At 34.3% G+C, this 26,309-nt stretch overlaps 1 protein-coding gene across 7 annotated transcripts in view; it reads left to right on the top strand.

Moving 5' to 3' along the window:
• Cadm2 (cell adhesion molecule 2) overlaps positions 1 to 26,309 on the top strand; it is a 965,502-nt gene that overhangs the window by 449,109 nt on the left and 490,084 nt on the right. The window lies entirely within an intron of this gene.

Below are 26,309 nucleotides of genomic sequence, written 5' to 3'. Positions count from 1 at the left end.
TTTCCCTGTCTCATCTATTTTCTCCACCAATAAACACATTGAAGCAAACTTTTCCCACTTAAAATGATATTTTATGACAAGGTAAAAGGAGAGTAGAGAAAAATATTGAAGGCAGCAGAATGAACTCTGCCGGTATTTAATTTGTTATTCGTTCCTTTTGTGAGTCTTTTCATGTACATGCACACTGCCTATCTCAGCCCAAGGTCAGGCCTTTGTCAATGCTTTATAAAGATAGGCGAGGGAAGCCGATTCTGGAAGGCACTCAGGCTACTGAAATCTATCCTTTCATTTTCAATAGTCAGTTTCCATATACAGCACACACTGTTATCTTCAAGGCATGTCTTGAAAAGTAATTTTGATCCATAGTTGCAGAATGCACTTTTAATTTCTGCATCCTAGAAAAATGCACTATAATTATTTAATCCAAAAGTTTTTTTACTGTGCTTACTTATTTTCTATACTTAAACACGAAAATGCAACTAAGGTGTTTGGATATATTTTTGCAATAGGTAAGATTGGTAACTGCAAACAGAAGGTTTTTGTTGTGGTTGTCATTCTGAGACAACATTATTTTTGGATAAATAATCATTTCCTCCATTTTTCCATATTCAAAATGACCATATCGCAAACCTCTTTAATAAGCACTGCTTTTACCACCAAACCCAGACACTATTGCAGATGCCATCCAGATTTTGCTGAAAGGACCCTGATATAGCTATCTCTTGTGAGGCTATGCCAGTGCCTGGCAAATACAGAAGTGGATGCTCACAGTCATCTGTTAGGTGGAACACAGGGCCCCCAATGGAGGAACTAGAGAAAGTAACCAAGGAATTGAAGGGGTCTGCAACCCTATAGGAGGAACAACAATATGAACTAACTAGTACCCCACAGAACTGTCTCTAGTTGCATATGTAGCAGTGGACGACCTAGTCAGCCATCAATGGTAGGAGAGGCCCTTGGTCTTGTGAAGAATATATGCCCTAGTACAGGGGAATGCCAGGGCCAGGAAGTGGGAATGGGTGGGTTGGGGAGCAGGGCAGGGGAGGGAACAACAATATGAACTAATCAGTACCCTGAGAGCTCATGTCTCTAGCTGCATATGTAGCAGAAGATGGCCTAGTCGGCCATCACTGGGAAGAGAGGCCCCCTTGGTATTGCAAACTTTATATGCCCCAGTACAGGGGAATGCCAGGGCCAAGAAGTGGGAGTGGGTGGGTAGGGGAGCAGGGCCCGGGGAGAGTATAGGGAATGTTTGGGATAGCATTTGTAATTTGAAATGTATATAAAGAAAATATCTAATAAAAATGGAAAAAAAAGAAATGTAAATGAAGAAAATATCTAATGAAAAAATAAAAATAAATAAAAAGATTAAAACAAAAAATAAACAATCACTGCTTTTAGCTGCTGTGTTTTGAAGAAAGTGACCCTGGACAACAGATTAGTAATTTGATAGTTAAATCCTTTTGCCCTTAGGCATATCCATCAGTACATTTTTCTAAAGTGTCAAGAGGAAGTTTGGCCTAATACATGTGTTGCTCTTTTTGTAACGACTACAAAATTTAAAAAGTTTGACCATCGATGGTAAATGGACTTTTTCTTCTCTTTTATACAGCAGTATTAGTTACTTATAGTATATTTGGTATTATTAGCCCTTCACATCAATGCCTGCTCCGTCAGCATTCTTATATATTCAGGATATTCAGGACTCCATAAAGAGTTATAAGAATATGTTAGATTATTACAGGGAAAACTAAAGGCTGAGGATTGCAGCTAAGGAGAGTTTACACTTAGTCTATAGTTTCTTAGATTGCAGAAGATGAGAGTTAGTACCTCTCCCCATATATGTTTTATTTTTACTTTTCTAAGGAAGCTTACATTCTAGAAAATGATAAAGCAAGATTGTATTGGTCATTGATAAGTGTATTAAAATATCAGTATCCATTTAAATATTTAATCCAGTGAGTCTTTGTGTAGCACATATGTATGTATGAACAATTTTTGCAATAGTTTTAAGGACTTATTTGTTCATTTGGTATTGTATTTGGTTTTCTCCATGTCCTCTGTGGGGCTGATGAGAGAGTACTGGACTGGGTACCCAATTTAGAGATCAGATATTCTGACTCAAACACATTTAACAGGAATTCCAGTTTTCTGTGCCTCCTAAGCCAACCCAGTGCTGCTTGGTATTAAGATATTAATATGTATTTTTTTCAAAATAAATGATTAGAATGAAATTATCAGTAAACAGACTCACTTGGATGTAACTGTGTGTGTGTGTGTGTGTGTGTGTGTGTGTGTGTGTGTGTGTGTGTTTACAAATGCTATGGTGTTATATACAAATATGAGTTCTATAATAAGATCTTTGTGTCATTTTAATTATATACAATAACAAATGAAGCATATAAGAATCATTTCATACCCATGTGAATCATAGAGTTGTGGTATATATGCAACTGTTATCTTACATTCTTCCTTGTGGCTGTGATGAAATTCATTGACAAAAATTTAATGGTCCATGATCCTCTTCTTAAGGGTGGATAAGGAAAGGAGAGGGTAAGCCTTCACACCTCAATTAATGTAACTAAAACAATCACCTACAGGTCTATTTCCCATGTGATTTGAGACGCTGTCAAATTGGAGTACCAATACTCACAACTATGTGTCATGACTTTTAAACATCTTTCACTACATAGTATGTGGCATTAAGAGAAAACATTTTCTAAGATTTGAAGCCCTCTATTTTGATATTTATTGACAGAATACAAAGTACTTGCAAGTGTTGCTAACTTTAAAATTTCAGCCAATAATAATAATAATAATAATAATAATAATAATAATGATAATAATAATAAAATACAAGAACCCTGATAACATTGCATGATTAACAGAACTTCTTCCTGCCATACTCAGAGAGGATCAGTCCTTGATGCTTGTGAATTTTTTAAGAATCCTGAATTTTCCCATTTTTTTCTCTGAAAATATGATTATGATATATTCCTCTCTAAAAGCTAATATACTTTTAGCGATAGTGAGGTTATGTTTGGTTAAGTCACAGTTGTTTAAATGGATCAATCAGATGTGAACTGAATCTTCTCACTGATGGTAATGTACACATTGTCTAGGATATAGAGTAAACCTGAAAATGTAATTCTAGAAACAGCTTTAATAAAGGGTGAGCCAGTTTTCTGGGAAGTTGAAACTTCCATTGGCCTGTGATCGGTTTAAACCTGGAGAGACTGATGGATAAAACACCAGGAAAGGAATAAGGAATACAATTTGTACATTGCTGACAGAGAGAAATGGTAGAGATTGGCATATTGTTATGGTTGAGGTTATTGAGAACATCTGATGACCCAGGGCCTAGGCTGGGGTTTTCAACCGTTTTTCATTCCTTAAACTACTTCCTTATTAAGGCTTTTGATCCCTTCTGCATAACAACAACAACAACAACAAATCCTAACACCTAGATCAACATTAAGAAAAAAGTTGACATAAAGTGTGTGCTTAAGGATAACTCACCACATTTATTACCTATACATGATCTGAACTTTCAGTATATAATATAGTTTCAAAATTCTCATGACAGCCTACATTGGAGCTGTTGGGTATTAAGTGTATAATCATAGGAGTAAATTTTGTGCAGCCAAGCTGCAGCTTGGCATTTTTGTTTCTGTTTTTTGTTTGTTTGTTTGTTTGTTTTTGTTTTTGTTTTTGTTTTTCTTTAGTCTTACTTTATTTTTGAGACAAGATCTTTCTAAATTACCCAGACTGGCTTTGTAGACCAGGCAGTAGAGAAGGTGACATCTCCCAGCTTCAGTCTTCTGAGTAATTGATATCACAGGTCACCAGGCCTGTCTAACCTTTAAAGGAGAGTATTTTTACTTTCTGATATATAATTTTTCAACACTGAGTATTGAAAGCAAGATCTCATATGCTAAGCAAGCTCTTTGCCACTGAGCTATGACCAGAGCCCTGATATTTCTGGAAAAATAATATAGAAATAATAGATTCAAAGACCTTAAATGACTTTTATTAAGTCATAAAGCAAGCCTCGACTGAGCAAGGATTCGAAACTAGATTTTCCTTTTCTGCTGTAAAAAGTGATGTGATTTCATGACAGATGAATTTGTTTCCATCAGGTTTTCTCCCTTGAATTGACTCTCTCCCTACCATATATCTGAAATGTCAAGTTTCGAGCTTGAAAGTCAAGCAAAGCCCTTTTAAAGCCCTCTCTGTAAAATTGTCCTAATTACTCAGATAAATGGGCTATATTTGCCCCTAACTAACCCTCAATTTTTCTCAGGATCCTAGTTTCCAGGCATGGAGAAGATATATTCCTTTTTACTTCAAGTTCCCAAATTTCAGACTAAAGACCAATTGCAACTAAAAGTTAAGCAGAATTTTTGGGGGGAGAGGGGGTTGGTCTAAAGTCTCCATACATGAGTTCCTTATGTGAATATTTCTATAATGGAGATCTATCTCAGTGAACATTTGTACATTTTATTCTAAGAGTTTTATATTTGAATACCTCCTTTAAAATAAAATAAAAGATAATTTCTCATAAACTCCCACTTTCTGTACAAACAGATCAACATCTCAAGCCCTTGATGTGCAAAGCAATTGCAAAGAAATTTGTATAAAAATATTCTTGACCCTTCTTTATATACCAAAAGCTTTTCTACACACTTCATAAGTAATTTGCTTTCCGCCTCAGTGTAATTGTTACCAGGACAGTACCTAAAATATACAGATAATAATATAAGAGGTAGTTGGGATGTGTGCTGTGTGTTCATATCCATACTCTGTTGCGTTCTGACTTTTTAGGGTGCTAGTCATTTTGGCCTTCATATTTAAATGTCCCCATTTATTTTGCAGCAAACAGCAGAAGAATAGTAATAATCAGTTAGAGTGGCCAGACATTAAACAGACAAATCCCTGTGTAGAATATACAAGTATAACTTTCCTACAGGAAATACACCTATACGGCGTATTTGGGACTTTAAATTCTCCTGGGAGATTAAAATGTAATATATATGTTTTCCATAATGCTTATTTGTTTGTCTGGGGAATCTCTTGACCAATGTGTTTTTGTGTTGCATAGAGGAATAACATCCTAGATGATTTCCTAAAGATTATTTATAGACATATATTGAGCAATCCTAGAACATCAGTTGTTTAAAGAAAATAACAAAAAAAAAAAAAAAAAAAAAAAAAACACCTGGGAAAATAAGAGCTGTAAGGCTAGCTACATACCAGACCTTATATCATTTTAAGTTCCAATTATTTTTAATTATGTCTGCATGTATGTATACTTCCAAGTACATGCATAAGGGTGTTTACATATGCATAGCTAACAACACATTGTTATTTTTAGCAAGATTTTTTTTTCTTTCCATGAGGCAAAGTGCTGAGTGTATTTTCTCTTAGCACAGTGGGTTCATGAAAGTATGTCACTTTTCATCTTAAACCCAAGACATGTATTTACATATGAGAAGAACTATCAGAAGAGAAATGCAATTATTTGTTGAATTATCAGTTTACTGTTCATTTCTTGTAGACTTTAGAAAAGTCATATACATTAGTATCTGTAAGGTCCAACCCTATTGCATGTACATAGCAAAAATTATCTATCTATCTATCTATCTATCTATCTATCTATCTATCTATCTATCTATCTATCTATCTATCTGGAGAGAGAAAGAGAGAGTGATATGTCGATGGGTGTGTATTGTATATTTGTGACATGAAACCAATCTAGACTCCTTAATCTATAGATATAATCATGCAAATAAGCTAAAGTTCCCGTATAATCAATAATGAGTCTAGGAACACCTCTATTTGCTAGAAATGTATTCTTTGTTTTATAGCACCAATCCTTTTATGTGACTGCCACAAAAATAAGTAGATCCTTATTTAAATGAAAAATGAATTTATTAGTAAGCCTGAAAGAGCATTTTGATTTTTTACAACTTACTGAAGCTTTTGTGATTCCCATTCATAAAGAAGAGCATGAATAAGAAGGGTCAGAAGACATTTCATTATAATAATGACAGATTCCACTAGGGTTCAGGGGTAAATGTTTGTCTCCCAGCAATATTTCAAGTTCTATCAAGCATATTTAAATTATATTATAATTTCTGTCAGCATAAGAGAGAACCAACCCCACAAAAACTTTCTCTTTTTTTTTCAGATTTTTAAGATCTCTTTCCCATTTCATTTTTATCTACATTTAAAGTACAAATAGTCTCAGAACACTCTGCTGACATTGTTAGTATTTGGTAATTTGTCGAAAATAGGACTCTAAGAAGATGTCAGAGGAATAAAAAGCGACAAAATAATAAACAAAGCTCATTTGGCCTCATTTGTTTGTTATTTATCTGACTTTACTGCCTAGCAAATTTCACTAGCATTTGACTCATTCTGATATATGGGGGAGGGGCAACTTAGTTTTAAGAATATTTCCTGGGATTCAAGTTATGACCATTTTTCTTAGTAACTATTTAGTATTCACCAATGTCTGTAGCTTCCAGTGCATACGGACCTTTTCTACCGATGTCCTACCAGGACATCCCATAGTGCCAACTCCCCTCTAGTCTGAAAGATAAAAAATCGGGTACTTTGAAGTTTCCACTTAATGTTTAATTAAATACCTTGAGCTTATGTTACAATCTAGATGTAGGCTCAGGAGATTTCACAAGAATTCAGTAGAGTTGTTTTAGGGATTATAAAGAATAATAAAGATGGTTTTTACTCTATCTTTTCTAATTTGACTTTAAAGACCCTGATCATTTGGGATAGGTTCTAGACGCCTATCTCATGGAGGGAAGATTGATTCGATTTGATGCTAGCCTATTCCTCAACTGGATATATGACCAGAGTAAAAGAACTAAAACCAAGATGGTTTTATGTTAGTGTTTGCTTAAACATTCTGGGTCCCATGGTTAGACTAGTATCTTCAAATAGAATTTTAAATATATTGTGATATTTCCTGCTAATAAAGTTTTCTGTAAGCTAATATTTGTGATTACAAATTTATAGACACAAAGGATTTTAAGTTTAAAATGGATGCTTATTTCGTTATTTTGTTGTGTGTCGGTGTATGTGGGTTTGTGTTAGTATATGTATATATGTGTAGAGGTTATGGGTTATAAATTTAACCTGGAAATGGATGTGTGTGTCACTGACTTTAAAACTTACTGCTTTGCCTACACTGGCAGGCAAAAGAGCTTCCAGAATTACCCTGTCTCCACCTCCTGAGTGAAAGTTTTCAGATGCTAGGTATATGAACTCAGATCTTTGCTCTGGCAGAGCAAACACTTTACAAACAACAACAACAACAAAAACACTTTACAAAGCCAGCCTGCTGCTCTTATGGAATAGAATTCTAATTCATGGATACTATGTCTTTTTATATAAAAAGTATATAATTTAAATTAACTATGTTAGAAATAATAACTATATTAAAATAATAATTACATATAATTTAAATTAACTAATTAGAAATAATAAAAATAATAATTACTTTTGATAGTTTGGTGGAGCTTATGTAAGGTTTGGGGTTTTTTTGTTTTTTTGTTTTGTTGTTGTTGTTGTTGTTGTTGTTTTGAGACTGTCTACTTTTTGTAGATATTCTGACCTTGAGCATACAATCTAGTCTCGTATAATACAGATTAGCCTTGAATTCCTGCACGATTTGTAAAGGTGAAGATTAAAAATATAAATTTTGTGGTAGAATAAATGGCTTTATTGTTGAGATTAGTTTTCACTATCCTGGGTTTTTTGTTATTCCAAATTAATTTGGGAATTGCTCTTTCTACATCTGTGAAGAACTGAGTTGGAATTTTAATGGGGATTGCATTGAATCTGTAGATTTCTCTTGGTACTCTCTCTTCTTAACTGCTGCCTTTAATATTATATTTTAAAAATCCTATATCACACACAATTCCTGTATAACCTATATCTTTCTCTATGCATAAAGACGTATAACCTGTGTACGGTGAAATTTACCAAAATAATGATAATTTTATATCAGTTCTTTACAACCGAAATATGCCAAATTACTATGAATATCCTTATTTTTATGTTTTTATTGGTCTCGTGCATCATTTGTAAAACATTGCTTTGAAAATCAAATTTAGGCCTGGCAAGAGAACTCAGTCATAAAAGTATTTGCCTTGCACACATAGGGACCAGAGGTTGGTCTACAGAATTCTGTGAAATGCTACAGGCAGCTCCCAGGTAGAGTGGAGACAGAGACAGGATGTTCCTTTCGGCTCTCTAGCCAACTAGACAAGCTTAGTTCTTGAATTCCGGGCAAATGGGAGATCCTGTTTCAAAAGAGTAGACAGTATTTCAGAGAATGACACTTAAGATTACCCTCTGGCTTCCACACACTTGCACATACATGTGAAAGTATATGTGGATACACATGAATAAACACAAACACACATGAATACAATAAAATTTAATCTAAGCCATATTCATATAAATGATATCTTAATTGGGCTAATTTATGAGGACAGGAACTCATTGACATTTGTATGAGTTCTCAGTGCAATGGATACTATTGTACACAGACGAATGGCTATAATCCTGTACAAATAGTAAAATATTTAAAAGTAAACATACACAAAATGTTGTAGACACTTTTAAAGTATATAGCACTGCATATTAACACTTAATAAGTTCTAACATATTGTGAAAATTTAACATTAAAATATTGTTCAAGTTTTTTTTTCTCTTTTGTCTTTTGTTTTTTTGTTTTTTGTTTGTTTGTTTGTTTGTTTGTTTTATCTTTAGCCTCTCAATTTAAAAGAAAAGCCTGTGTTGCTGTGGTATGCCTGTTTGGGGAGCGTTAGTATTTTATCACAGACTCAGCAACGCAGAGAGGAATGGACACCTCAATTACCCCATATACCTTATATTCAACTGTAGAAATTTCTAAATGTTCGTTAGTATAAAAATGAGACTTATTAGCCTTAATTTTGAAAAGAATTACTATGCACAATGAAAGAAAGTCATTTTCACAAAAGTACAAAAGTAACTATTTATTACATTGACTAAACCTCCTAAATTATTATTCCTTCTGAAACGTTTTTTCTCTCCTGCCAGAGTCATTATAATAAAAAGAAATGAAAAGGTTTACCCCAGGAGGCATGGGTCACTCTGTCTCTGTGGGTAATTCATTGGAAATTCTGCAATGTGTATGGAGAAGAGATGACATGATAATGTCAATCCATACCTCCTCCTTAATGCACTGTTTCAGAGGTCAGCTACAGTCAGTCAAGACATACATTTTCTATTCATTACTGTTCATGCTTAAAATTAATAGTGACCCTCCAAACTTGTTTTTATTTATTGCTGTTGAGTTAAGAACAGAATAACAGAGTGGAAAATGATGACCTCAGGGTCACAGCGGGGAACTCGTTCCCTTGAAGTAAGGCTCACTTGCTTCTCAGTGAAGTGAACCATTTATATTGTTTCGAAGAGTAATGCATTTGAACGGCCTAGACATTAAAGAACCGTCTCTAGAAAATAAGTTCTTGAAAGCATACCTTTATTTCTAAAACTACTCACAAAGTGAATGATATTGCAACTTTTTATGGTGTGTAATTAATGTTGCAAAAATGCATTTTGAAGGCAGTTATTGCAAAAAAAATGAAAGAGCAGAAAAAAGTTTAAAACTAATAGAAGCATTATTTCATGAAAAATCAAATTATTAACATATAATATATTTACTTAAATTAATACCTTTATTATGTTGTAAGTGCTTGTTATAGCCGGGAGGCAAAAGCATATCATTACCTAAGTTTATGCAATTTAACTTTAATTTTATCTAAACAGAAAAATTTAACTCATAAGTGAAAGCATATTTTTTTTATTTTGGTACTTTTTGATACTGAATTATGTACAATAATTGAAGCTAAAACAGCATATATTTTCCAATAGTTTTTTTTTAAACCAGGCTTGACCATTCTGTAAATTAATGTGTACATTGCAGAATTTGCAATGAAGTACCCATACAGACAGAGATAAACATGCCTCTTGAGGTGAAACTTTACATATTGTTTTATGCACCTCTAAGTTTTAAGGAATCAGAACATAAATTTCATTTTACCCAAAGCTTCATATAATTTTGTAACATAAAATTTAGAACCGACACCTGTGCTTTCAGGAAAATAGAGCAATTAATTTATAGTCTGTGTTACTGTGAGTGAATGAGTATAAATTAATTTTGTTCCTATGTGGTCAGACCAAAGGGAAGAAGACATTCTTAAAGTAGAAGGATTCATGTGATTTTGTGGACTGTGTCTTTTGACTGCTACCATGGTAATATAATAGTTTAAATCTGTAAATAAATATTAAGTAGGCACATATGATAACAAATTCCTGTAAAAATGATCTATATTCCTCATGGAAGCATGGGGTGGGTCTATGATTTTTATTCCAGTCTAGTTTACCTTGAATGTTCAAGTTTTTGTTAAGCTATGTAGACAGATTCTCAAAATTCAGCGTTTACAAATGCAGATAAATTAAAACACATGAAGGCTCCAAGTTCAATATGAACACACCATAAAAATAAATGAACTTTGTTTTCATTTAGACTGTTTAACTCTCACCTTGTGGATTTTAAGAATTAATTAATACATCTTCATTACTAACTTAGAAGAAAAACAATGAAGTTGGAAAAAATAACTCTCTAAAAACTTGTTTTTCCCAAGTGAAGATATAATAAAAAGATGGAGAAAAGAAATGAAAAAATCTAACCTGATTTAAATGGTTTATTTAAAAGAATAATGCCCACTCTTTGAGTAAGGACAGAACTTTAAAATCCACATATTTTTAACAGTGGTATATGTAGTATGAGCACTAATATCACTCATAATTTTAAAGCAGATGACATACCTGAAACAACTTAAATAAATCAGTTAAATATTCAGATCTTACTTTTCAAGTGTAACTTGCTTTTAATATCGTTCCATATTTCCTTATTTAACTGCACAAACATACATATCATTATTCTTCTTTACACAGACCATAAAACTGAACTAAGTTAGTCTATATCATTTGTCTAGAGCCATAAAACCAGTATCATCTTTACAACTAAAGGCTGGAAATCAAATTATTTGGCTTCAAATCAGAAGTTATTCTCCATTTGGGACTATGTTTTCAAGTGTAAAAAAAAAAAAGTATTTCATTTAACGTGAATTTAAGAAGTCAGCAACTAAAGTATTTCTTTAACTCAGTAATCTTCCTAACAAAAAAGCCAGCTACCTTTGAATACTCGTGTTTCTGACCCATGTGTCAATGGGGCTTTCTAAATGAATATCTTGCAAGGATGACTGCCTTAAGGAGGTTTAAAACATGAATACCTGGTTTACCTTTTCTAGGCAGAGGAAAACAAGACACAACAAAGCAAAGCAACTTTTACTTTTGGAAACAAAGCACTTCACCCTATTCCCGAAGCTTGCTAAATAACCTTTGCAAAGGACCGGGCTACGTTGGATTGCAGTATTGTTCTCTTTTTACAATGACCATAGAAGGCTTGTGTCTGGTACCTAACAAGTAAATGAAAATGTAGTACAACATTCTTACAGTATACGATGACAGTTGAGAGGTAAGGCCAAGCCAATGGGAACGGAATGGGTACTTGAGTGCTGTTTAGATTTAGTAAAACAAAACATTTAATATGAAGAAATGTTGAAAGTAATACAACAATGCATCAACCCTGCCGAGGGAGGTAATTAGTTTTCTTAGTTTAAATTTGTCTTCGTAATTAGAGCTCCTAAGTTAAGAGAAATTCATAAGCCTCGTAGAATTTTTTTTCCATAAAAACCACGTATAAAATCAGCAAGAAATGCAGGCTCACATCCTGAGAGGGTGCATAGCATAAATAACTTGTGAAATTACACTGGAAAACATTTCAGGAAGTTTATTTAAATAGTGTGAAAATCGTAATTATGTATCCTCCTTGGCTTCATCTGTTCTTGGCGCTACACCAACTGGGGTCACTCTGCAGTCTCTCAGACTTACAGGATGTTTATGAGAAATTCCAGAGCAGTCATCTACAAAAGCACCAGGCCACACCCAAAAGGGAGGGCTGCCCTTTCAGTAGGGATTGAGTGTTTAATCCCTAATCTTTGCACTTTGATTTTTAAGGAAATAGTTTTAAAAGAAAGAACTAAACAAAAACTTTCCTACAATTTCAAAACAAGATCTCATATATTTCATAAGTATAATTTAAAACAAAACAGTCCACGATATTGCACCTTATTAAAAACTATATTTAGGCAGCATTTTAATTCTCCTTTATTCTATAGAAACTTTATTGTTTTTATTCACAAGGCTTCCCCCTGTCTTTATCAATAGAATAGTGGTATATAAATGTTAAACCACTAAAAATAAAAAAGTCTAAATATTATTTTATACACATTAAATTCTATTAAGATAATGTTCCTTATGGAAGATTGAACTGTGTTAATAGATGGCATTAATGTGAACCTGTAGGGAGAACTTTAAATTGGTATACAAAAAAAAAAAATAAGTGTTCAAGTTGCTCAAGTGTCCTTAACAATAGAATAATCAACTGGATAAAACAGAGCCGATGATAAAAGAAGCAAAAATCTCAGAATAACAGCATTAGCTCTTTAGGTATTTGTTACAGGTTTTCTATACTTACATGCCACATAGTTTATGGTACATGAGATGTTCCTAGGGCCACCAGCCAAAATAACTCGAGCCAACAAAATATCAGACTCGCTTTTTTGTTTGGTTATACTCTGATTGTTACTAGATACAGTAGCATGCATTCTTGCAGATGTTTTGAGTGTATTCATAAATATAAATCATTTTAGTATCATTCAAGAAAAAAATTTCACTCAATAAAGATGCAACATAGTAATCAGATTTATTTCAAGTCATTATAAAATTTCAGGGTTTTTTAAGTAAACTTTTAGTGACTATCACTTAAAATTAGAAGTGCTGTTTCATTAAATATGTAATTTCATAGTGTATTCAAGTGCCCTTAAGGTTTTTTTTTTTCAGTTGTCCTGAATAAAGTATTAACTACATCCTCCAGAAAGTGATATTAACATAATATGAATAACCTTAAGACACTTGCGATGCTTACTGAAACTCACATGTTTTTCTGGAACTGCACATTCTTGCGAAGTTTTCTTGATATTATTTATGAAAGGGCATTGTCCTCATGTTTAAAACAGAACCCCACCCCACCACCGCCACCCAACACTGACCCAAACACAAGAGGGAAATTGTCAATCAAACTGAAGCAACTGTCGGACAAAAACATTTTAATTGTACTTTCATTTCTGACTTTATGTCTTTTTATTCTACTGCAGCTCCAACAATGTCAATTTAGGCATGCTGTCTCAGATGATCCAGCTTCCAGGTTCCCCAAAGCGACTGAGTTACTCACACCTACAGTCAGGGTGTAGTCACTTCAGGGAGGTTTACTGTTTTGCTTGTGAGACAAAATTAAACATACAGATACTTGTCCACCATACTTTGGTACTTTAGACATGAACAAAAGAAAATCACGTGAATGTGTTTCTGGGTAGAGAAACTGCCATTTAAATAGTTATGACAAATTTTGTCTCATGGAGAAGTGTATCTTCAATGTAACAACAAATAATTTGTAAGATGTAATTTCACTTAAATAGGCTATGAGGTTTTTATTTTATTTTTAGATTGAATAATCATGTATTTGTGAAATACATTGAAAATTAGGTTTATTTATTAAAAATAATTATTATAAATTAAAGTGTTGGCTCTGGATGGCCTTTCTCTTTCTGCTCCATGCTTTGTCATAGTATGACACTATCTGAAAAAGAAGAAACAAAAGAAGAGGCAGAAGAAGAAGCGGAAGAAGAAGAAGAAGAAGAAGAAGAAGAAGAAGAAGAAGAAGAAGAAGAAGAAGAAGAAGAAGAAGAAGAACTAGTTGATTTTTATTTAAAAAGGAAAATTTAAGTTATAATTCTGCTCCTTATTTTTAAATTAAAAGAAATATTATTATTATTATTATTATTATCATTATTTGAATCATTTAAATAAACTTATCCACATAGGTTTGTTTTATTAGAAGCATGGGGATACTATGCTTTATTATGTATTATGTTACACTCATAGAAGATTCTTAATTTTATCAGCATAATATGAACCTAAATGTACCTAAAACCAAAAATCCTATAATTTTACATTTTATTTTAGAAAATAAAGATGCACTCTTTACACCAATTGTCTCAAGGGTGAATTCAATTCCAAGGTGACTTTGTAATTTATACAGGGGAAGAGAAAGAAACGAAAAGCAAGCAGAGGGCATGGCTCTATTACACTGACATGAAGATGAGGTGACACATTAAGCCATCACTGCTCTTGTGGATTGTATTGACATACTGAATTATTTTAATCTTAATTAAAAATAATTGTGCTTTGTGTGTGCTTTCTTAGCCCTTAATTAACATAAGCACTTGAAAAACCAAAGTGGCAATATAAAAATGCATTCATCATTTATAATGTAAATGGTAGCCCTGGGGAGTATGTATTGCCATAATTCCCTTGTAGCTTGGCTTATATCATATTGATGATGAGAGTGTCAGTCAGTTAGAGGATGACCAGGAAGGAAAGCATTAGGCAAAATATATACATTTTTGAAGTGCTGTATTTTCTTTTTTTTCTTTTTTTCTTTCTTTTTTTTTTTTTTTTTTTTTTTTTTGGAAGGAAAGGGTTTATTAAATCTTTATTGAAGCAGAGACAACGGAGGACCTCTGATTATTGGCTTGCTCTCTTAGCTCGCTCAGTCTAGTTTCTATTTTTTCTTTTTTTCCCCACAATTTTTATTAGATCTTTTCTTCATTTACATTTCAAATGCTATCCCAAAAGTCCCCTATACCCTCCCCCTGACCTCCTCCCTTACCCAGTTACTCCCACTTCTTGGCCCTGGCATTCCCCTGTACTGGGACATATAAAGTTTGCTAGACCAAGGGGCCTCTCTTCCCAATGATGGCCAACCAGGCCATCTTCTGCTACATATGCAGCTAGAGACATGAGCGCTGGGGGTACTGGTTAGTTCATACTGTTCCACCTATAGGGTTGCAGACCCCTTCAGCTCCTTGAGTACTTTCTCTAGCTCCTATATTGGGGGCCCTGTGTTCCATCCAATAGCTGACTGTGAGCATCCACTTCTGTAGACACATGCTCCACTATGTTCATAGCAGCCCTATTTATAATAGCCAGAAGCCAGAAAGATCCCAGATGTCCCTCAACAGAAGAATGGATACAAAAAATGTGGAACATTTACACAATGAAGTACTACTACACAGCTATTAAAAACAATGAATTTATGAAATTCTTGGGCAAATGGATTTATCTGGAGGATATCATCCTGAGTGAGGTAACCCAATCACAAAAGAAGTCACTTGATATGCACTCACTGATAAGAGGTTAGCCCAGTAACCAAAATACCCAAGATACAACTTCCAAAATACAAGAAAATCAAGAAGGAAGGCCAATGCATGGATACTTCATTCCTCCTAGAATAGGGAATAAAATATCCATGGAAGGAGTTGCAGAGACAAAGTTTGGAGCTAAGACGAAAGTATGGACCATCCAGAGACTGCCCCACCCGGGGGGTCCATCCCATAATCAGCCACCAAATGCAGACACTATTGTGTATGCCAGCAAGATTTTGCTGAAGGGACCCGGATATAGCTGTCTCCTTTGAGGCTTTGCCAGTGCTTGGCAAATCCAGAAATGCTGTATTTTCTTGTGTCATGTGTATAAATTATTAAGTGATGGTGAACTTCCCACATTCGTTTAGAATCTTTCCTTTCTTTCTGTATGGCATAGAGTCATGACTCCTAATAAGCATAAATTTAAGGGTGACTGACTAGCAGGTTTCGTTTAAGCACTGAGCATTGAGACTTTAATTATAATTTCCTCTAAATTTTCTAATGTGAATTACCTCCCCTGAGACTATACTCATTTGTCCCTTCCTTGATGATCTACATGGCTGTTCAAGATCAATGAGGCAAATAATTTAAAATAACAGACACCACCTAAATAGTACATCTCCACCTGTGTTAAGATTTATGAGTCTTTATGAGAAGGATTCACATCTTTGATCCATTGGCTTGAAAGTACAATATGAAGTAGTACAAAGAAATCCAAGGAAGAAAGAGATTTGCAAGAATTAACAATTTCTGTGCTTCTTTTTATGTAACTGTAAAAAATTAATGCATGTTTGATCTCTGTTATTTTTTCATATTAACCTGAATACATGAATCTGGGCTTAAAACTCAAGTGTCAACAACAAGCAAGTCAAGCAAGTCATTCATAAATTGTACATATATATATATATATATATATATATATATATATGTATATATATATATATATGTGTGTGTGTGTGTGTGTATGTGTGTATATAATATATATGTTAAGACTAATCACAAATTATTTTATCATAATAGGTTAAGAAAATATTGTCATTATAACTTCATTAATTATTATTTACTCTACTTCTGAAAGTAATTGACAGGATTTAGTCATAATAAAACGACAGTTATTAAACCTTAGAAATTGCCATGTATATCTTGAAGTGTTCTTTGGTTATTATAGCTGGAAGACATCACAAGAAGCTACCAAATGTGTTGTGTTCATTTTTGTGGCTCGTGTCTATGCCCAGAATCGTATGCACAGCCTTGTACCTTATCAACATGTAAACAGGAGATGACTTAAACAGTCCAATGGGTCGGGATGTGCTCCTGCTATGCACAAGCTGCCTACCGAGCTTCCTTCCAAATTTCATTTTGATTTTTTCCCTCATTTTTCTTAGTTCTTTGAGAGTTCCATATGTGTTTTTGTAATACTCATTTTGAATTCATTTGTGATCAAAATATTCAAGAATAGATATGACCTTAACCCTTGTGTATCTTCTTGGGAAAATGTGTGGGGATTTTTTTGTTTGTTTGTTTGTTTGTTTTGGTGGAATTTTATTTTGTTTTGTTTTGCTTTTGGTGTCAAAGATAAAAACCAGGTTTATTTATTTAGACTCCAAATTTTGCCCCCTTCCTGTTTCCTCCAGGAACTCTGGTCCCAGAGTTAGTCACCATATCCTGTTCCCCTTTGCCTCTGAGAATGTGCTCCCTCAACCCTACCCCTCCCAACACCCATCCACTCACCCCACTCACCCCTACCTTACATCTTCCAGCATCCCCCTTCCCTGGGGCATCAAGTTTTACAGGATTTGACACATCTTCTCCCACTGAGACCAGACACTCTTCTACATGTGTAGGGGTCCACGAACCAGCCCATGTGTACTCTTTGGTTGGTGGGTTAGTCTCTGGGATCTCTGACAATGTCAAACACCACTTCCAGAAGAGAGAAAAGCTTCCCTGTGGAGGAATGGAGCCACCCATCTACCTTCAAAATTTTTGACCCAAAATTTTTCCTGTCTAGTCGAAACACAGCCATGGCTATCCTCTGAGAGGCTCTACCCAGCAGTTAACTAAGACAAATGCAGATATTTACAAGCAACCATTGGACAGAGGTTGGGGACCCCTATGGGAGAGTTAGGGGAAAAACTGAAGTAGCTGAAGAGGATGCCAACTCCATTTGAAGAACAACAGTATCAACTAACCTGGACCATTGAGAGATCCCAGAGACAATGACAATCAGTTTGACTTTTAACTTTCAACTATCGATGCGATGCCCTTTTTCCTTTTAAAGCATTATACATTTTAATTAAAATAAAATTACTTTATTTTTAGCTCTCCAGTTCTTTCCAGGTCTCTTCCTCTAACCTCTCCCTGGTTACTAATCTCCTCACACTCTCAAACTAATAGCCTTTTTTCTTCATCTTTGTTATTCTTACTTACAGGAGTGAGTGTGTGTGTGTGTGTGTGTGTGTGTGTGTGTGTGTGTGTGTGTGTGGTGTCTGTACATGAGCATGCACATGCACACACATAAGCCCAAAAGTATAAATATAACCTACCAATTCATTTTTGTTGCTTATATATATGCTAAATTCTGGAATTTTTAAAAACTAAATTGAGTGCGAAACAGTGTGTGTCTTTGTTAAGTTTTCATTGTTGCTAATTTCTTTGCTTAAAATGTCTCCCAACATTATTCTGATGCTATCTGGTATTTCTATCTTTTACCAAGTTGTGACTTACTTGTGGAAAAAAAAGCATGCCAAATAATATGTGGTAAAGATGAAAAGGGGTTAAGTTTCTGAATTAATGAGGCTGCAAAGACTGAATCAAGTCCCGCAATTGGCCTGACTGTGAAGTTGAAAGCCAACGAAAAGACCAGTCAAGTGACTTAGAATCAGGAGTGTGCTATTTCTTCCACAGCTAGAGATTTATTATAAATAAATACTGAATATAAATATTTTAGAGACATGGTCGTTATATAAGATGGACTTGAGCAGAAAAACATGAAACAAGGTCATGTACTTCTATGCTGACAAAAAAAAAAAAAAAAAAAAAAAACAAAACAAAAATTATGTGCCCCAAGGTTCACAAAGTTCTTAGCTTATTTTCGGTCAATGAGCAATGACTAGGTAAACCTTATTTCAGTGTCCATGGTGACCTATGTAACTACAGTGAATATAAATTGATTGGATATATTTTTTCACTTTCAGATTCAGTTTTATTTTACTTACTAGCATTCCAATATGTTATTTAAAAGGAAATAATACTAATAACTGATTTTAATATTAAAACTTAACATAAATATTAAATTTAAATTATATAATATTTTAAGGACTTAAAAGTATTTTTCATGTATTAAGAACATATGAAGCTGCTTGTTCCTGACACTAGATTTCCATTGATTTTGAAATATTCCCACAGTGACAGAGGTAGTAACATATAGTCAGAATAAACATTGCAAGTGGTTTCAAGTAAAGAACACACATGGAGACACTTCCAGAGTAGAGGACACATTCCTGAAATAGAGATACTATAAACATGGAATTTATACACTTATTTTTCAGAAAAACTTTCTGTAACTTTTTTTTATCACTCTGAAGACCATATCTTGCTGTCTTAGTGCATAAATTTCATAACCTTGTGGATTTCAGGGGCTTCTGAAGAAAAAAATTACCCACTTAGACTTTGATAAAGGCTTAGATTGCCATTTTCAGGGACTTTGGACACTAGCTACTCATAGGTTGGAAAGAGGAAAGGAACAAAGAATTGTATTCTGTGAGGGAGTCACTCAATACCATTCAGATGGGTTCATGATGTCATAGATATCATAGAAAGAAGGAAATGTAAGAAGGGATGAAAAAGTAAAAAGCTGCAGTTGCTGATAACTTAATTATCTGCCACCATCAGTTTAGAAGAGCTTTTAAACATGTCCCAAATGTCTACCAAATTTTCAGCAGTAGTGACAGTAGATTTTTAAGTGAGGCTAAAAAAGCAGCATTCTTTCCAGAGTAAAACTCTGACAGACTATGATGAAGCACCTTATTATCGTGGCTCACCTGACAAATGTACTTGATCAGTCTTCTTCCTAGGAAGAGATGAGGCAAAAGTTGAAAGGAAATGAAAACTAACTTGCAACCCTAAGTGTGATCCATCAGTATTAATTTAAAAGTATTCAAGAGAACTTTATCAATTACTGTTTGTGTCAACAGAAAATGCTTCGTCCATTCCTTCAATATATAACCTTTTTTGAAGATTTATTCCAGTGACTTTTTTAAGAAATGGAATACAGATCAAAGAGGAGATATTTTAGCTTTTCCTTTTTTAAGTCCCTCTGGCTATGTGTCTCACAAAAGATCCTCAGATGTAGTGCCAATGCCAATTTTCATAATGCAGTTGCTGAACATATGTAATTCTATGCCTAGTATAAAGAGTTCTCCATACTCACATATTTTTATATGAGTTTGGAAGTCAGTGGAATTAACTTAAGTTAGAGAATTGTTAATATAGTTAAACCACAAAATAATAAAGTTATTGTACATTTAAGTGAATAATAAATTAGAGATCAAAGTTTTACCATATTATTTTTTTCAACGTGTAAAATAACTTCTGATGGAAAATATACTTAGAAATCAGAGTAAGTGCCAAAATAATTGTGTTAATTTAATGGGACTGTTTAGGACAAGTTATAAGTATGCCTTTTGTTTCAAAGCTTTAAATAAATCTCTATGAGTTCTTAAATTAGGGTCATTTTTTTAATCATTTAATTGTGGAAGGTTAGATATTATTATTATTAGTTTTTTTCAGAGATGATAAAGTAAGATTAGTTGTTGAGATTAGAATATCTCCATAGAAAAATATGGAATGCCATAATGATCTTGCTTGCATTATAACCATGCTAATCAAATATGAAAATATTATCATGTTTTGTGATTAAAAGCGGCAGCACATTTGAGGAAATGTGTAAGTTATAGAGTCCTCTCTATAACACTGTCACTACGAGCAGGTGAACACACACTGTCTCACTCAAGATTAATTTTGAAATATTATAGTGTACATATGTAATAAAATGAATGACATTAGCACTTCGGAATTTTGCTAATTTTTGGTAGACTATACAATATTCTGTTAGAACGGAATTGATGTATGTGTGCAGAGCTATAACACAGTTTTTAAAATATATATATGAAGAATGTTTCTCCAAGATAGGCACAATTAACACAAGCAGGAAGGAAAACAACCCACAGGAGGAGCCTTGTGAAAAACAGTCTCCTTAATTTACGGGAGAAGGTTTGGAAAAGTGCAGAAGAAGGATGCTAATCAGACATTTAAAGGGAACCAGTGAGTGAATGCTAGTGTTTACTTGTTTTGTTGTTTTGTTTTTCCAGAGGTTTTCAGTTAGCTAGGGCATCTATGCATGAACTCATGCAATGGTGAACTAAGCATGGTAACTATATACATTTTTGTTAATCTTAGTTTTTTTGTCATTATTTTTTTGAACTGGTATTATAAGATGTGAGGATATACAACAAATATAAATGGTATATTGGAGACCAAGTATAAAAATAATGTGATTATATATTATATTATATTGATATTATGGTATATGTGCTTATCAATATTTGCTTGTCTACATGTCAGAAGAGACAAGCATCCTAGAAACAAGCAACCCTATTAGAAAAAGAATGGGACTAGTGTCAGGTGATGGTGACACACGTCTTTAATCCCAGCTCTCCAGAGGTAGAGGTAAGCAGATCTCTGTGATTGTAAGGACAGTCTAGTCTACAGAGCTAGTTCCAGCAGAGCTAGGGCTATCAAAACAACACCAACAACAACAACAAAAAGAAAGAAAGAAAAGAAAGAAACTATAATGTACCTAGGGAAACATCATGAATCAGCAGAGCACTAACTGCCTATTCTCCCTCAACAAGTTATACTAAATCTAATTAAGTGGTAATGAAATTTTTTTGGTATTTGTTGTTGTTTGGTTTTATTTACTAATTGTTTTATATATTTATTAGTTTGTTTGTGTGTGTGTGTGTGTGTGTGTGTGTGTGTGTGTGTTCTTTTGATTTGATACAGAATTTCTCTGTGTGAAATGAAACCTTAAGTTTGAGATTTTTTGTTGTTGTTTTTTGCTTCAGCTTCTGGGTTTTAGTTTTACAGGAGTATAATTAACCTCTATAATCCACATTTATGTGTTTATTAATCCATACTTTTGTTTTTATTTGTACATTTCTTCCTATCTTCTCTCTCTTTTGATTATAATTGCTCCATTGTCTTTCAGTTATGTTGAATGACTTGTTTATTGCAATAGTTATGGAACTTGGAGCTTCATGGCAGAAATTTGAAGTAACAAACACTTCCATTTTTCATAAGTTGTGCTATCCAGTTCCAATTATTTTGAGCATCTTGTATCGAAAGTAGTCAGAGAAGAACACAATCTGACAAATAACCCAGTCGTCTTGGACTCCTGTACTTCATTTCTCGAGTGTTGTGTGTATGTTCTGCTTAGTTTAGTTGCTCTTTAGTGTGTAACTTTGGAAGTCAGTAAGAAGTCAAATTCAGAGACGATCTAAATGGAAAACTCAGGGTTGGTCACGCCTGGTGATGGAAGTAAGTTTGACAACTATTTAGAATGTAAGTTGGAGCAGAATGCACAGTACTCACTCTGCAGCTTCATTCATCAACAGACCATATCCTGAAATATAAAGCAACATATTGGGGAACTTGAAATAAAATACTTCAAAGTTTGTTTATAGTTTGTAGATACTAAAGCTCTGATATTTAATCTCCAGTTTACTTTGGCTTGGTGTTTTTGGATCAATGTTCATTATACATTGATTGACATATGCTTCATGAAAGATAAACTGTTGGAATATTTTTAATGGTTACTGTACATTATATATATATATATATATATATATATATATATATATATATATATATGTTTGAATTAATTGCCAATATATTAAGTAGCAAAATCTAATAACATAACACAGAAAATGTAATTATAGTTAAAAACACTTAAGGATTTGACTTAAAGCACTTTACCACAAAATAACTTATCACAAAATAGTTTGTAAGTTTTAAATATATTAATTATACTAGGAAGATAAATGCATAAAGGTAAACCAATAAGACACATTACTAAGCTTTAATTTGAATAATGCTGTACAGGTATAGTTATAACTTATTTATTAAATCTGTGAAAAATAAGATCTGCATCTACTTTTAAAATGGAACAGGATAAAGAATATTTATGGTAAAGAATATTTTGCATCCAAAAAACGAAACCATATTTAAAACCACTATGATGTTTCAATTTCCAAGTCAACCTTTCTGTTATTTCACAATCTTCAACCATGGAATCTTGACAACTTATTCATTTCTGTAGTTCGCGTTCCTCCCACCATGATTGGCTAAGTGAGAGAAAGATTTAGATATGATATTTTCATTCTCCAGCAATATTTCATGCAGATATTTGCATATACCAATGTGTCTCATAATCTCAACACACTGAGATATACAATGATCTCAGGGATGACTAAGCAATTTTAACTGTAAGACACCCAACTGTGCCAACTACTAATAAAATGTTGTAGTACATTTTTAATTGGTGTTATTGCTATCTAGAGTCTCTTAAATCTGCAAACATTAGCTGGAAAGTGACTTAGATATGATTATCACATAGTACAACATGCCTTGTTATTATTAAATAATATGAAAAGTTATTTTGTAATTATTTAGTTATATTACATTTAATACAATAAATGGAATCACAGAACTATTCTCCAGGCCACCTCAGAGTAGGCTTCCATGAGTATGTTTTGCTTCCTGGTTTGCACTTTTTTTGAGATTTGTAACATAATATGATTGTAAAGTTGCATATTAGAACTTTTCTTAGTTTTTCTGGTAAAAAGCCCATTGCAGAGGTCAGCACTTCCAGGAACACCATGGTTCCTGTGACCTGATTGCTCCTACTTTGTGGACATCTTATCATGGAGTGATCTGTCCTTAAGGTTTTGCTATTACTGGCATCAAGGTGATTGCAGGTTTAGGACAATTACTGGAGACTTTCAGGCATCTTTAGGTGATTTGGAAGAGGACATTGGTGGGAACTGCTAACAGTAGGAATCCATAGTTACTTTAATGTTAGTGCTTTCAGGTCTGGGATAATGTAGGCTAAGTATCATGCATTTTAAGCAGATTCTATTTGCATAATTATCATGCCTATGTGCAGAATAAAGCAGATATCTGCCCCAAAGTGAAGGAGACAAATACAAACTAAAGTCAGCGGAGCAGTTCCAGCCTTCCTCTTTGTTACCTTGTGGGCTAAAGTGAAGGGTCAGTGATTTTCTTCGAAATGAGTTTCTAAGCACCCACTGTAATTGGACTTGAGAAGCATGCGAGTGACCTTACAAGCCTTAATTAGAGCTAAAAAGAAGATTGCAGGACAGAAGAATTCTAAAAAGAAAGTAAAACAATAGGGTTTGATTGAGGCTGGTACATCCTTATCAGAGACTCTAAGTCCTATTGAAAGCAGAGAGAGAAACACACAATAAAAAAAGTCGTTGAGCTTGTTTTGAAGTTAAGAAGAGACTTCAATTTACTAGTTTACATGTTAGAGATTCTAACACATGAGTTCAAACTCAAAATTCTCAATGGAAATAAAGCCTTTTACCCTAACATAATGAGTGTGAATTTGTGTGTGCATGTGTGTGTGTGTATGTGTGTGTGTTTGCCTGTGTGTGTGTGTTTGTGTTTGCCTATGTGTATTTGTCTATGTGTCTGTGTCTAGACCTGCATGTTTAACAGTATAAGTAGCATCAGACCAATATCCAAAATCAAGTCGAATCATTGTGGGTTAAATTTTAACATGTGATTTGCAAATCCTAAGTGAAAGCAACACAATAGGCCCAAGACACCTTAAGACCAAATTCTCAGCACAAAAGTAGATTTAACTATCCCAGGGAGCAGGAAATAAAGACAAACACAGGAAACAGAAGACAAGGGAGAAGTGAAAGGAGACAAGGGAGAGGAGTGGGTGGGATGTACAGGGATGAAATACTTAGGGCTGCCTCTGAAAGGAGAATGAGGATGTTCATTGCAGTTTATAAAAGAGTCAAGGGAAACTCCTTGTTAGGATGAGATGGTATGTTGTGCATGAGTATGTTAATAAGGGTAGGGGGTTTTTAGTTTCTGTACTTTAGTACTCTGATAGCTGAACATTAGTTGTCAGCCTCACGGGGAGGGGAGGGAGTAGGCCAAAAAGGGACTAGATGTTGGTCAGCTAACTTTAGGAATGGAATGTAACTGTTTAGGAAGGCAAAGGATATGGAAGAAGGGCAAAGTCTACCAGAGCCATGTTTTCCATGCTCCAGCCTGCCAGAGCCCTTCGAAAGGGGTGTGAAGAATGTATTAAATTCCATTGTAGTTGACATTCTCATAAAGAGTGTACTTTTTTCAAAGAGAATAAGAAAGACTAATTATGATATGGCTGTCTTCTGAGAGGCTCTGCCAGAGCCTGACAAATACAGAGGCAGATGGTCACAGCCAACCATTAGACTCAGTTCGAGGTCTCCAATGGAGGACTTGGAGAAGGGACTGAAAGAGCTGAGGAGGTTTGTAGCTCCATGGGAGAGCAAGTGTCAACGGGCCAGACACACACACACCCCTCCCCCCAGAGCTCCGCAGTACCCATGGCTCATTTGTGGCAAAGAATGGCCTTATTGGACATAAGTGAGAGGAGTGGCCCTTGGGCCTGAGGGAGATCGAAGCCCCAGTGTAGGAGAATCCCAGGGCGGGAGGATGGGAGTGGGTGGGTGGGTGGAGAGTACTCTCAGAGCGGCAGGGGGAAGGGGGATGGGATTGTGGGTTCTGGAGGGGAGACCTGGAAAGGGGATAACATTTGAAATGTAAATAAAGAAAATATCCAATAAAAGAAAAAAAAAAGATTAAATATCTGCTGCAACAAATCTTCATATGGGGAAAAAGAAAAGAAAGAAAGACTAATCATGTAAAAGCTAAAATGAACATTAAGTAGAATTTAAGAACGACTTGACCCAAACAAAATGGCTCTGAACTTTATGTATTTACATTCACATGTAGACTGAAAACACCTAAACTTTCTCCTCATCCTTTTTCCTATCTTATACATTTGATCTTATACATTTAAGTGTTGAGGAATTAATGTGTACAGGTGAGGAATGTATATAAACAAACACTCACGAAAAAGACTAGAAATCACCTTGCACAGTTAACCCAAACTTTCACTCAGAGCTGGGGCACACAGGTACCTTCTCTTCTGATGTCATTGTCATAGTACAAATAGCAATGGTTTGTGTCCTGAAAGGCTCAGGTTATCTGTTGAGAAAACTGCTATTCTTTTCTGCTGAAGAGTTTGTGTCCCATCTTAGGTAAGCACTCAGTAAATGTGACATGTTTAAAAGAATCAAGTCGCAATCATTTTAAGTATTGCCAGTTCACGTGTCTAATTTAAATTTAATTGTAGTTTTCTGTAATCTGAGTACTGAAAGTGTTTTCCTGCCTTAAAGGTGGTGGATGGTAAGCAACATCCTGTTTCTCACAATCATATCACACAATGTGAGCCATTAATGAACAAATTGAAAATGAGCTAAAGCCCATCTTTAAATAGACTTTTGATTTTGAGCATTGGCTGGCACAGTTTAAAAGGCTGCCATTGCCTGAACAGTTTCAGAATTCAGGCAGGGCTGAAATTAACACACTTTATCCTAATAATGAAATACTCCAAATATACGGTAGTCACTTTATTATAAAATAATGGCAGAATTTTCTTATACTAAAGTCACAGAGTGCCAATCTCCCAATAATTATGGT

The sequence above is a fragment of the Mus musculus genome, chromosome 16, assembly GCF_000001635.26.
Source record: "Mus musculus strain C57BL/6J chromosome 16, GRCm38.p6 C57BL/6J".
NCBI lineage: Eukaryota > Metazoa > Chordata > Mammalia > Rodentia > Muridae > Mus > Mus musculus.
This window is presented reverse-complemented; position numbering and strand designations above follow the sequence as displayed.